The following is a 13,276-nucleotide window of genomic DNA, read 5'->3' on the forward strand; positions in this document are numbered from 1 at the left end:
TTAAAAGAGACAAATCTTTGCACTGTGTGGTTAGTCTGTCTGGCCTAATTTCCAAAAGAACAGTTTTTCTTTATGACCAGGAGAGCTGGCATTGGCTTGAACAATTTGTACTTTCTCTCTCCAAGGCCAAAGTGATTATCTTATATCCTTGCCTAAGAATAGCATACTGCTTAACCCTTTTGCTGCATAAGGAAAAGCAACACTGTCTTAAATCAAGGGGAAATGAGCACTGTCTTAAAACAAGAGGTCAGGATGTATGACTGGGCATCATCAGTATACTGATGATACCTGACCCTGAATAGACTGATGACTTCCCCCAGCTGTTTCATGCAGTGGGAGGGGAAAGAACATTGTAGAGGGCAGAGGGAATGACTTTGAAGAACAGGAGGAAGAGCGACTACTGTCAGCCTTACCAGGTAGACCAGACAGGAAACAACCAGGTGAGCTAATTCTACTTTATTCTAAAGCTACATTAACAGAATCTTGCAAGTCTGAAAGTACAGTTCTCCTGTCATTTCTTTTACAGCCCGAGAAACTAGGGAGAGTCCCTTCTGAGCCTCTTGCCCCACCCAGTATCCAGTCACAGGCTATGCTGTCTCTTGTCTGACCATTCTCTGGGCAGCATCCCTTCACTCTGCCTCCCAAGGCCTTTCCCACATACCATTACAACAACTAAGGCAATGGTCAGAAAAAAAGACCCTGATATTGGGCCAAGAAAATAACGTGAGTTATTCAGACAAGCCCCTCCTCAGTTCATGCAAAGATAAAGGGAGGGAAGGGGGAAGAACATTCTCACTTGTGAGATTTTATACTATTTATAGTACTATTTTGTACTATAGCTTTATAATAAAAGCAGTACTGACCTACATGGCATTGTTTTTCTAGTCCGGTCTACCTTGAAGCACTGACAAACATTGAGCCCCAAGGCTTCCCACAAACCAGGGGCTTTGGGCTTGGTCTCTCCTCCAACACTGATTGGAACTGGCCATGGAGAAAGTAAAACCACCATGGCACCACGCTCCTCTCCTCTTCTCCACAGCTGGTCCAGAAGGACACCATGATCAATAGTATTAGCTGCTGAAATATTCAGGAAAGCCAGGATAACAGCACCAGCCCCTTGCTGGCTCTGCCCTAGGTCATCAACAAGGATGATCAATGCTGTCTCCATACTATGTCCAGAGTGGAAACCCAACTAGAATGGATCTAGGTAATCCATTTCCCCCAGGATCCTCTGTAATTGCAAACTGACCACCTTCTCAGTAAACCTCCTTGATGTGGGAAGATTGGAGGCTGGATTAAATACTGGGTCCAGTGATAGCTTCTTGAGGAGGGAGTACACCATCACCTCACTGAAGGCTAGTGACACCCCTGTCTCTCTCAAAGAGGCCAGCACCACCACATGGACTCAAATGCATATCACCTCAGCAGCAGCCTTCAAAAGCCAGGAGGGACATAGATCTAATAAACAGGTGGATGAGTTAATAGTCCTGAGCATCCTGTCCACTTCTTCAGGAGCCACAGGATCCAACTCTTTCCAGGTAATCAAGCCTCACCTTCTTGAACATCTTCCCTAAGAAAAGTAAGTTGGATACTGGGTGGAAGTTGTTTAACACTTCTGGATCACGAGATGTCTTCTTCAGGTGGAGAAGTGCTGGTGGTTCCTTGAAAGGTGAAAGTGAAAGCGCCATTCCTTTTAACAAAAGCAAAGTTCATCCCATCCCTAGTTGCCTGAAGATGTGGATGTGGAGTTGAGATTTGAACAATTACGATTTTATCAGCAGAACGTCTCACAAACCTGTCACAGCAACCTGAAGGAAGCTCATCTGCCCAGTACAGCCAAAGAAATGATAGTAGGGATATTTATTTTCAGTAATAAAGCTTTGATAATAATATATTGTGGTTGATTCACAGTAGTATCTGGAGGCAAACTAAGAAAAGGAAAACATGTTCCTTTAAATGCTTTCTCCATTTGAAGCTTTTCATTTTCACAGTGGAGAAATGGAACTGGATTCTGAGCTTTATAGCTAATCAGAAAATGATCTACCAATGGAGCCAAAGTATATTGTATAAGGGGAAATTGTATCTGGGCTGCAAAACTCTATGAGACCACTAAGTGGCAGCAACATCTACTGGTTGTCCAGATTTTTGACCCTCACCAATGTAGCTCCAGGTTGATTTTTGGAATACTCAAAGCAGGTATTTGGAACATAGAGCCAAGGCTGGACTGAGTCCCTATTCTATTTTTTTTTTAACCCTGCACAATAGCTGATTAGCAGGATCATGCTTTGCATCTCTCCAGTTGTGCTGTATATAATTAGCTGGACCTGTGTAAGTGAAGCAAACATTTATTTGGTTCTAAAAATCTAGCAATACAGCCTGTGTGTAGGTATGATGGACTAATCACAACAAAATATTTTTTAGATGTGTGGTGTACTGGATCAATCCTTCTGCTGGCACCCCTCCCACTATCCAAAAATCTAAAACCCTGCTCAAATCATTAACTGTCAACATGTTGTGAAGCATCTTTGGTCTATGTGATAAATGAAAAGGCCATTCTGTATGAACATAAATGCTTCATTAAGTCACTAACCACAATATATCAGACATCACATCTGGTATTTTGCGCTGTTGTCTGGCCCTCAGGTATCAAACAGGTCTGAATTGAAGAGTTTTCTCCCCAGATTTGTTATTTGGCCTTAGTACCTTGGTCAGTGCTTAGAATAGGTATAATTATAAAAAAGATCTTCTTTTTCAGAGCAATTTCAAGCTTCTTTTTTTTAAAAAATGCTCTGTACCGCAACATTTAGAGGGCACTTGCATTGTAAGTGCATGTATGACAGTAGCATAACCAGAAGATTCATATTATGAAAAGTATTCCTCTCTCCTTTTTCTTTCTTTTCTTGAGTGCCTGTACCTGGTTTCTCTGGTATGGTGCTGTTCTGACATCATCTTTAAATGAATGCCTTAGATATGTCTGTTGTTCTTTCTATAGGTGAGTATCATTCCTTGCCATTTCTTTCTCCTTCTCCTATCTCAAATGAGTCCCATCGTGATAAGATAACTGTAGCAGAAGACACATTTTTTCTCTTTTTGAGAAAATTTAAAAATGTCTTTAATCCCTCAGGACCTAAGAACATCTTGTTATTTATGAATTTAATTGATACTCCATCTTTTAACTTATGAAAGTTGGTTAATAACAGTAAAATTTAAAGGAAATATAATTTTAAGACATTGTTAAAACATCACATGAAATGTTTTAATAAAAGTCTTACAGAATACAGGAACAAAACAGGCATAAAAAACCTCACTTGAATAATCACTTTTCTTTCTGACAGCCAAGCTGAAAAATACCAGGGAAGTTCCTCAGGGAAAGAGTATTGCTTTGTCACTTTTTGGAGCAAAGCCTGTCCATGATAAGATTATGATAATGTATATCTGTGCATGCATATACAACAATTTCCTTGACCCACAGAGTGTTTAGCTCTGTGTTCTTCGAAGTATAGCCCGGCTTTTAAGGCAAAGGTTTTTTTGGAAATGAAGAGCCAATTCAGAAGCAGTTTGTGATATGATACTTGTTTGAATGACTAGAAGCCATCGGGGCCCACAGCCTCCTGCAAGCGCACCCCCACTATATATGGGATGACTCTACTTGGAAATCCTCTTCTTTCTCACGGGGAAACAGAACAAAAAAATAGATCACCACCCTTAGGGAGAAGGCTGAGGAAGGGGGTACATTCCCATTAACATCTAGCATTATGAGGATTATGAGACTTGATTTCTTTCAGGCTGCATGCCAGGCTTAGCTATGAATATTGCTCTTCAGATGCTTAACTCCTTCTTCAGGAATCTGCGCACTCGGCAGTCGACTTTCACACTCAGCTCAGCTACAGCAATCTCTTTATTGCAGACAAGATTGAAGATTTGCCCACTGCAGTATATGGAAGTCCAAACCTTTATATAGGTATATGTGACCAGGATTGCACCTTGGCTTTTTCTTCCTGCCTTTCTGAGTCAGAGGAGACTTGGGCATCCCCTTGATGGCTTTGGCCTATGTTGTCATAATGATGCTCCTAGCCTGGGAACCAAGGGGACTGGCCTCATAGGTTTCTGTGCTCTCAGTTCAGAGTCTCACAGTCTGCACAGTCCAGTCCTTTGGAGTGGGAAATGATGCATGGAGCTCCATTTTTAGTAGGGATCTTGGGAAAGGTAGGCGGATCCTGGGTTCTCAGTGAGAGAAGTTAGTAGTGTCATTAGGAGCACCTCTATTAAAGTCCATCTACCACCCTTGGAGAAGGAGGGACTTGATGTTATGCACTGCTTTTTGAATACTTGAATGGGATATCTGGTGGCTTTCACCCCTTGCCCTAAAGCAGTGTTGTCCAAACTTGGCCACTTTAAGATGAGTGGACTTCAACTCCTAGAATTCCCCAGCCAGCCATGGCTGGCTGGGAACTTCTGGGAGTTGAAGTCCACTCATCTTAAAGTGGCCAAGTTTGGACAACACTGCCCTAAAGTTTATATCTCACTCGATATTGTGAGTATGTATAAATTTTGGAATGGATTAAGCCCGACATTGGAAGAATTCTAAGGAATTCTGGGAGTTGAAGTCCACCCACCTTAAAGTTGCTAAGGTTGAGAAACACTGGTCTCCCCTAACAGCCCTCCAGATATGGGGATATCAACTCCCAGCATTACCCAACCAGAATGACAGTGCTGAGCATTTGGGGAACTTAGATTCATAAACCTGAAGGGTTCCCAGGTTGAGAAAGACCTAGATAGAAATATACATTTCTCCTAAAACAGTAAGCCAGCTTTCCATAAATCAAATCTGTGCATGCTGTGTCTTAATGAGAAGATTTTTGGGTGAATGAGGATGCACCTTTGTAGGCAAGTGTATGCAGGTGCACGGGTGAAGAAAGCATGCCCAGAAACTGTTAAAACCCAAACAGCCAAACATACTTGTCCAAAATGATGGACTGGCGCTGAAAAAGCTTGTCTTGTGCCTGTTAGCCTGGTCACTGTTGTAGTAAGCTTCTGAGTAGATCATATGCTGCCCAGAGTGGCTTTTTGTGAGATGGGCGGCCATATAAATTTGATCAGTAAATATAAATAAATAAATAAAGTCTAGAAAAGCATCCTACAGGCCATGTCCTCATTTAAATAACATGATTCCAGGTGTAAAAGTAAGAAAGGTTTTTTCAATTGTTTCAGAAAACTTAGTGACACTTAAGTGATATGGATATGAAAACCTTTGAGTGGAGGACAGGAGCTGAAGGATTTGGTTTAGTACTACATATATGTGGTAGATCACATAATTTTGCTCCCAAGAAATCCACTATGGACCCCGCCCACCATTATTATTTTTTTTTTGCATCCCTATTTCTAGCTGTTATCAGTGAAATGATAATATTTTCAGGATGACAGTGTGGTAATTATATAATAGCGTACATGTACACCCCAAAGAGAAGAATAGAAATTATGGAACAAGACAGTAATTGTGTAAAGCAATAATTACGAGATTTGAAAATAAGGCTGTATGGAGCAACGTATTTCATAAGATCTAATGCTTGTTGTTAGGAACTTTGTCCTGTATCTCACAGGCTAGATTATGATTTTAGCTTAGCAGTAATCTCTCTCTAGCATTCTACTGAATTTCTACTGTTTTCCATACTATTAATTATCATTATCATTATTATATTTTTATCCCACTTTTTTTTTCAGTGCTGAGCTGGAGATTTAGCTCTTCAATGATCATGCAATATCTTGGTTGACCTTGTTACTGTAAATGTCCTGGATTATAGCTGTGCAACTCAGTTATATGACTGTTGGGTTCAGACTAGGGAGAGCTGGGTTCAAATCCCCACTTAGCCATGACACTCAGTCACTTTCTAAAAATTTGATCAGCCTGACCAAATTTTTTTGAAGAATCCTACACAGTGCAATATATGAAGCCTTTGGAGGAAGACAGGTTACAGAGAGAGCATATAAGCTAATATATGTCCCAGTGCCATGTATCTGTTTTATTTTAAGTCATGAATAGCAAGAAATATCCAGCAACGTCCTTCAGCATTATGTAAGCTTGTCCCACTGAGTCATCTTCATCCTGGCAAAGTTCGGTTCCTAGAGAAATGCTCACACTGTAAATTCTCAGTGATATTGTGCTTTTTGCCTTTCCCTGTTCACACTGCCATTTGAAGATGTAAGAAATGGTAAGTTTTGCTAACTAAGCATTGTGAATCTTCAGTGATTTCCCTCTTTTCTCAGTTCAGAACATGGCTATATAGGATTCAAATGTATCCAATTTGAATGTGGCTGGCTTTGAAAGTTAAGAATTTGTATGTATGTTGGCTTTTCAAGCCAATTGTTATTTAAGAAACACTGTGGGTTGTTTAGGAACTCTATGGTGATACAGCAAATCTGGAGAATGCTTGCTTTTAATAATAATTGCAGTTCAAATCCATAAACAATATTATCTTTTAAAAATGTCTTTTTCAGGATTCTTGAATGCTGAAATGGTTCCTGCAGCTCATCATGCAAGAAAGTCTTGAATTTCCAGACATACTCCCCATGCCCCGCCCAGTCCTAGGGTTTTATCTATGGTTTTGTACGGATATACAGTATGTATGCATGTGTTGCAAGTTTTGCATACACACACACACACACACACACACACAGAGAAATACATAAATACGTATATATGTGTGTATGTACGTATGTGCATGTGTATGTGTATATGTGTGTATATTCATTCATTCGTTCGTTCATTCATTCATTCATTCATTCATTCATTCATTCATTCATTCATCCATCCATCCATCCATCCATCCATCCATCCATCCATCCATCCATCCATCCATCCATCCATTCTGTCTGTTATGTGAGACAAAAATTTCTGAGTTTTCTCAGCACTCTCCTCCCTTCTTAGTCACCTAGGTGATGAGGTGATGGAAAAAGAAACATGGCAGCTATGGACATCACTCATGATAACCCCGGGCTCTGACTCTCGATATGGAGACTGAAGAGAGAATTATGTCAATCACTGAGACCTTTGGTGATGTATGATCTTCTGGCAGAGGGCCTCTGTTCTCTATGCTAGGCCTAAAGAAAGGTAAAATGAACAAGAAGCTAGTGACAGCTTTCCAGGTCTGACGTTTGTTTCGACATGCTAGGTTGAGGAATTAACTGTTTCATGCCTGGGCCTGTTAGTATGGGTGGGCCTGTTATGTGGTTGCATTGAGTGTGGGATGTTATGCGTGTTCTTGGCTGCTATTTTATGTTATTTATGTTGTTTTCAATTTTGGTTGTTTGTATTCTGTTTGTATTCTGTTTTAATTGTTAGCTGCCCAGAGTCATGTGTATGAGATGAGCTGCCATAAAAATTTAGTAAATAAATAATTTCCCCAGTCAATTGAGGTAAGAAGTTTTTATACTTACTACCTAAATAGCCAGGGCGACCCTGGACTTAATTTTTTTAAAAAATTAGCTGGCCCAGAGAAAAGAAAATAGTAATTTAAAAAGGAAAAATCACACCCGCTAGCTTTTGAATTAGTAACTTGTAGTGACAAAGCAAGACTTATACCGATTGTACTATTAGAGAGTCCGTGGTAAAGACAGCTCTAAGTGACATTAGAAAGCAATAAGGCTGTAAGAAGGGACTATTAAAAAACTGTTAGCTGTGCCTGCATGTATATGCTTGTTGATAGCAAAGGAAAGCTGAAGTAAGACCATAAACACAGTTGCAGTTTCACTTAGCGACTGCCTTTCTTAACAACCAAGTTGCCGGTTCCAATTGTGGTCACTAAATGAGGACTACCTGTATATATTTCCAGGAAGACCCATCCACAGGAAGAAAGGCGACTGGCCACTGCTTTCCGGAGCAGAAAGTTGGGAGGGGACAGCAGTGGGTAAATAGTCCAGTAGAAGGACATGGTAGCCTTCAGTCTGGATTGAATAGCTTGCAAGCTGTTGTCAAAATGTCTCAATTTGGACAAGATTTGCTAAAGCGCCTGAGTCAAGAGCACAGGTCAGGAACAGCAATCGGCACAGTGCAGTGAAGACATGACCCACGTCAATACTGGTGGCTCTCTTTTTCCTTGGTTTCTGAACTTTAACATCTTTTAATAATTTACTTGCTCTCTTCCTCTTCTTTTCTTTGCTTTCTGTTCATTGAATGCTAATCTTGTTAAACTTCTGCTGTTATTTATTCTCTCTGTGTTTTTATGTTAATGCTGAGTGAAAAATTGTCTTTCAACTAATCTATTCTGTTTTTGTCAGCAAAAGATGGAAATATCTTGATATTTTTTGCAAATGAAACTTCAACTTTTACTGATATCAGAATAAATTATAATGCCGTTGTTCTTCGAGTAGTCTATAAATGGATCTTTGAGGTCAATAGCCTAATGTAATTGTTACACTGATTGTCTAAAGTGCATTAATTTCTATTTGTGTTGCTGATCATGTAATGCCAATGAAAATTTTAGATATGACATTTGCTGAATTTGGTAGGGTTGTTACACACACAGTTTTTTTGCGGGGGGATAACTGTGTCCTCTTAAACTACCTAAAAACCTGCCAGAGCAATGGCAGATTTGAAGTGACCCAGTAGTTCACAGACATTTAAATAATATGACTTTTCTCAAAAATTGTAAATGGTTGATTTTATAGATTATAAAGGTTAAAAAAAACCCATAGAGCATTTGGCAAGTACTTACATGTTTTAGAATGAAATAATAGAGTTGAAAGGGCAGTTCTGGATATTGATTCTATTTATTGATTGATTTAATCCAATTTAGAGGCTGACTGACTCCAGAAGACTCTGGGCAGTTTTCATAAAAAAATAAATAAAAAAAAAGAACAATAAAAAAAAAAGGAACAGATCATAAGTGTCCAAGAAGGCAAATTGTCTATAACAATAAAACTTCCCACGGGGGCTCAGCCACCTCTGCTCCAAGGCCTAGGAGAACCGCCACATGTTCAATAAAGGCCATCAGGGTGAGAGCCATATGGAGCCATGGGGTGGGGTGGGGGGGTTGTTCCAGAGGATATAATTCCCAGTTTTGTGTAAGAATCCAAACTGATGCGTCCCCATCACTAGAACATGTCCAATGATGGTGAAACACCCAAGTAGCACTGCCATTTCTTTATTATGAATTAGCATTTTGTCATCTTCATGGAAGTGCTGGTGGGGAGGCTAAATCCAAAAGTTCAGAGGGAGATCCCACCAGGCAGCAGGGTGGCTGGTAGACCAGCAGGGTCCCAAGTTTGACGGTCATGTGATTAACAGAGGCAATTCATGTAGCTGTTCTTTGTGGTAAAACAGAAATGGGGCAAGTTAGCTAATTCATACATGCAGTATGTTGTCTGAAAGAAAATGTTATCCAGATTGAAGCCTCGCGTGATAGAATTGGATGTTTGGATGTACTATAATAAAGAGCTTCATGTTTTGCTGTATTTTATGAGAAGAGAGCATGGAATTAAGGGAGAAAAGCAAAACAGACAGTGGGAACAAAAGTTCATAGCGGGCGCATACCGTATCTGTTATTTTTCCCTGATATCTTGCATTCTTATATGTAAGTTGGCAGTGAGACGGTTTGCATATTATTCAAAAATTTGATTGAAAAGATTGATTGTAAAAATTTATGTTCTAGGCCTTCTTTAATATTAAATTAGCTACTTTCCAGTTTTATCATGATGATTTTATATTCTCTGTAAAAGAAGAAGCCTTTGTTCCTTCTCTTTCAGGGTTTATTCTGCCCAGTTAAATGTTCCCATTTAAATCTGAAAGAAAGAAAAAGCAAAAGAAAGAAGTGGGATTTTGTGTTCACCCTGCTAAATTCTTCACCTAGTATTTTTCCTGAAATAGTAAATGATTTGTTCCAATGGTTTTTACAGCAGTTTGTTTAAAATAGCAAAAGAAAATCAGAATTCAATGTTCATTTAAACTGTCTCAGTTTAAGCTGCCTCAGAACTTTCAGTCATGAGAAGTACTATTAATATTTAAATTCATTTAAACACAATGATGCCACACATCCAAGTCTGGATAATTCAGTAAAGGAAAACAGTTCTACTTCAACCCAAGAACTGACTTATACTAACTTCTTCTCATAAATGAGCTGTGGAACTGAACAGTTTGACATATAAATTATGGATTTTGGTGGGTATGCGTCAGATTTCTAATTTTCCAGCTGAACATTTCCAGTGAGCATTTTAAACAATTGTGCTCTACTTTACCTTATCAGCTTGGAATGGCCTTTTGAAATGGAAATCAAACTCTAACTTAATTTAAATCTAAAATTGCTGAGACACTCAGGGTGCTCTGGTTTCCTTAAGGCAGTTTCCATGAAGTTTCAATTAGGAGTATGATTATTTTTTTTAAGCTTTTCAGTTGCATTGCACTAAGAAGTGTCATTAAAAATTTTGTGATTTTGCATGTTTATAGTACCTCCTATTAGATACACGTTCCGATTTTTCTTCTTTGTTCTTCCCTAAATCAGAATACAAAATACCATCTGCAAAAACATTGATCAATATCTTGGTATTGATCTCCCAAAGGCTGGAGAACCCAGCTACTAAGTGTGTTCAAAAGACTGTTTTAAAATAGTATTCTTATTTGAAATAAAGAAAAATAATCCAAATCCACTTGCCATCCTGAAATCATAATATTACACAAAATATTGTGTGCCATTTATCTAGCTAATACTACTGTAAGCAACACCTCTAGCCAGGTAAGTTCCCACTGGTTCCAAAGACCCCTTTGCAATGCACATAAAAATGGGGAGAGCTTTGATTGCACTATTGGATCCACCTTCTTGACTTTTTTTTAATCATACTATGCCTCTAGAAAAGAGACCGAGGAGCTGTATTTCACTAAATCTCTGTGTTAACATAACTTCTCTTCCCCTCTTGAGATTAAATGGCCAGAGAGGTTTTTGTTGGGGCTTCTGTCTGAATTTTATAAGGTGCAGGACTGAATGGTGGGAAGAGAAGAGAGAGCCCACTCCAGGAGGGGATTTTCCAAAACCCAGGAAAGAATCAATCACATGCAGACTTCTAAGGAATAAGATCCAAAAGAGATCAGTTAGATGGTGGGAAACCTGGCAGAAACTTGTTTTTTAATCATCATTATTTTTCCTTCCCTGAGCTACCTCCTTTCCCTCTGAGCTTTTTTTTTTAATAAGTCTACTGTACCGTTTCATCATTTTTCTGGTCACCAAGTTAGAAGGATTTCATCCCCAGGTCTCAAGTGACTGGAAAGATGATTAAATAGAGCATTGATAGGCTTATTAAAATAAAAAGGCTTGGAGGAAAAGTAGGTAGCTGTAGAAAAGAAAAATAAGAATTAATTTTTTTTTTAAGTTTCTGCCAGGTTTCAGACTGGAGATGTTCCCCACGTCAAACATGTTTTATAACCAGTATGCTGCTAAGAAAGTCCTGTAACAGAAGCTGCAGCAGAACTTCCTTTAGAAAAGCTGGGAAAATGCAGTGGAGGAGTGTTCCTGCCTCTGTGCAGTAGCAGGAGGTGAGCAGAAGATATATATGTTTCTGTCCTCCAGAAACTGTTGGTGGCTCAAAGTCACAACAGGCCAACCTGGCCTTGCAGATATGCCTGGTATTAGGATTTGGATTTTATCCTGGATGCGCTCAGAATCTTGCCCAATTTCATTCATGACCAGTGCTTTTCCGATGGTGGAGTCATGAATACTGACTTAAGCCAACACAAGCAAGGCCTACAGTGTAAGGTTTACCCTGTTCAGCTCCACAGAAACTCTCGTGACATGCAAGTTCAGCAAAGAAGTTTACTAGTGTAACATAGGTAGGTACAGACAAAGCCAGGGTTGGTTTGGCATAGCTTACATGGTATTTTATAGTTTCCCCATTCCCGTGTTTTGCCCCGTTGCTTAGTTACAGATTACCCGCAGTAATCCCCCCTCGCCCAAATGGCAGATTCACTCCGGTTCTTTTGTCTTCTTGATTGCTGTCTATTGGTTGTGTTGTTGTTGTCTTTGTTGGGTTTTCCTGTTGTGTGTGAAACCGGGCATTCTCAATCGCGCGCTGATTGCTGTGCTTCCAAGCCGCTGCGCTTCCCTTTGTCTGCAGCGCTTAAGGGGAGCTGGCAGCGATACAATATATCCGCTTGCGGTTGGAGTTAAGCGCCGCCACCTGTTGCCAATCAGTTCGCAGTCTGAACTTCCCCTTTTCTGCTGCTAGCGCCTGGGGCAGTGAAATTGACTAGGTGAAACTGAGCAGTTGCGCAGCGGAGTTTACCATGCCTCGCCGGCTGAATCTGACATACAGAACCCTGGGTGTTGTGGAATTCTTTGTGATTTCCTGGATGAGTTTATGCTGTGCTCTTTTTTATTCTAGGGAAGATTCATCACTATCCCAAGTCTTCTCCATTTCAAGACTATGACTGTGGATCAGTGGAGCCCCAGAGGCTTAGAAATTATTTGGGAACTTTTTCCAAACTGATTGGTATCACTGACTTTTTAAATGGAGGTCTTCAGAAATTTATTTGGTGAAAACTTCACTGCGACACTATGAACCAGAGTTTGTGAGATTTATGTAGGGCAGGACTGTTCCCCATTAACCTGATATTGTAATGAAGTAATTGTACAACTGGCCCTAGGACTGAATTGATTAAACTGGGTGTGTGTGTGTGTGTGTGTGTGTGTGTGATTAATCTTTCATACCAGAATTTTGGAGGTAGGATGCTTGGTTTATGAAATAAATAAAGCAGACATTACAGTATATCTGCATAACACTTATAAAAATGGCAGTGTTTCTATGTACCTTTTCTGCTCAACAATTCAGTTGTTTTTTTTAATCATTCTAGGTTTTATTTCAATTTATTAAATAGCATTGTAAGATCATGATCATCCATATACCTTGCCTTTAAAACCATTGATATAAATGTTACAAAATATATCTCTTCTGTGCTCACTAAAGTGCTCTAGCTGAATGAATGAAAAGGCACAAATAACATGTTCCGTCTGTAATTTTGCATATAAGAGGGGTTTGATTGATTGTGGAAGTATGGAATGCAAGCCAGGTAAATGTGATTGATGCCTATTGTCCCCGCCCCCCAGGGAGATCCATCAATATAATTAAATTAAAAGTGAAGAAGAGGATAGAAATTGTCTCATCACTCTGAAATATGAGGTCAATGAAGACAGAATCTAGCAAGAAAGTTAGAGCAGCCTACAACAAAAATGTGTATGCGTGTATGTGGAGGAATGCTCTTAGCCAGCTGAATTCTGTTTAACATTTCATCTTGATT

General features: G+C 39.5%; 1 long non-coding RNA gene across 1 annotated transcript in view; it reads left to right on the forward strand.

Moving 5' to 3' along the window:
* Positions 1-243: 243 nt before the first annotated feature.
* Positions 244-13,276, forward strand: part of LOC148215171 (uncharacterized) — a 33,413-nt gene continuing 20,380 nt past the window's right edge. The window contains exon 1 of the long non-coding RNA XR_015796705.1: positions 244-440. This is a non-coding gene — a long non-coding RNA (uncharacterized LOC148215171). The remainder of the gene's footprint in view (positions 441-13,276) is intronic.

The sequence above is a fragment of the Python bivittatus genome, unplaced genomic scaffold, assembly GCF_059951505.1.
Source record: "Python bivittatus isolate LINGU-HERP-01145 unplaced genomic scaffold, Pbiv_v1 ctg000400_np1212, whole genome shotgun sequence".
Taxonomy (NCBI): Eukaryota; Metazoa; Chordata; class Lepidosauria; order Squamata; family Pythonidae; genus Python; species Python bivittatus.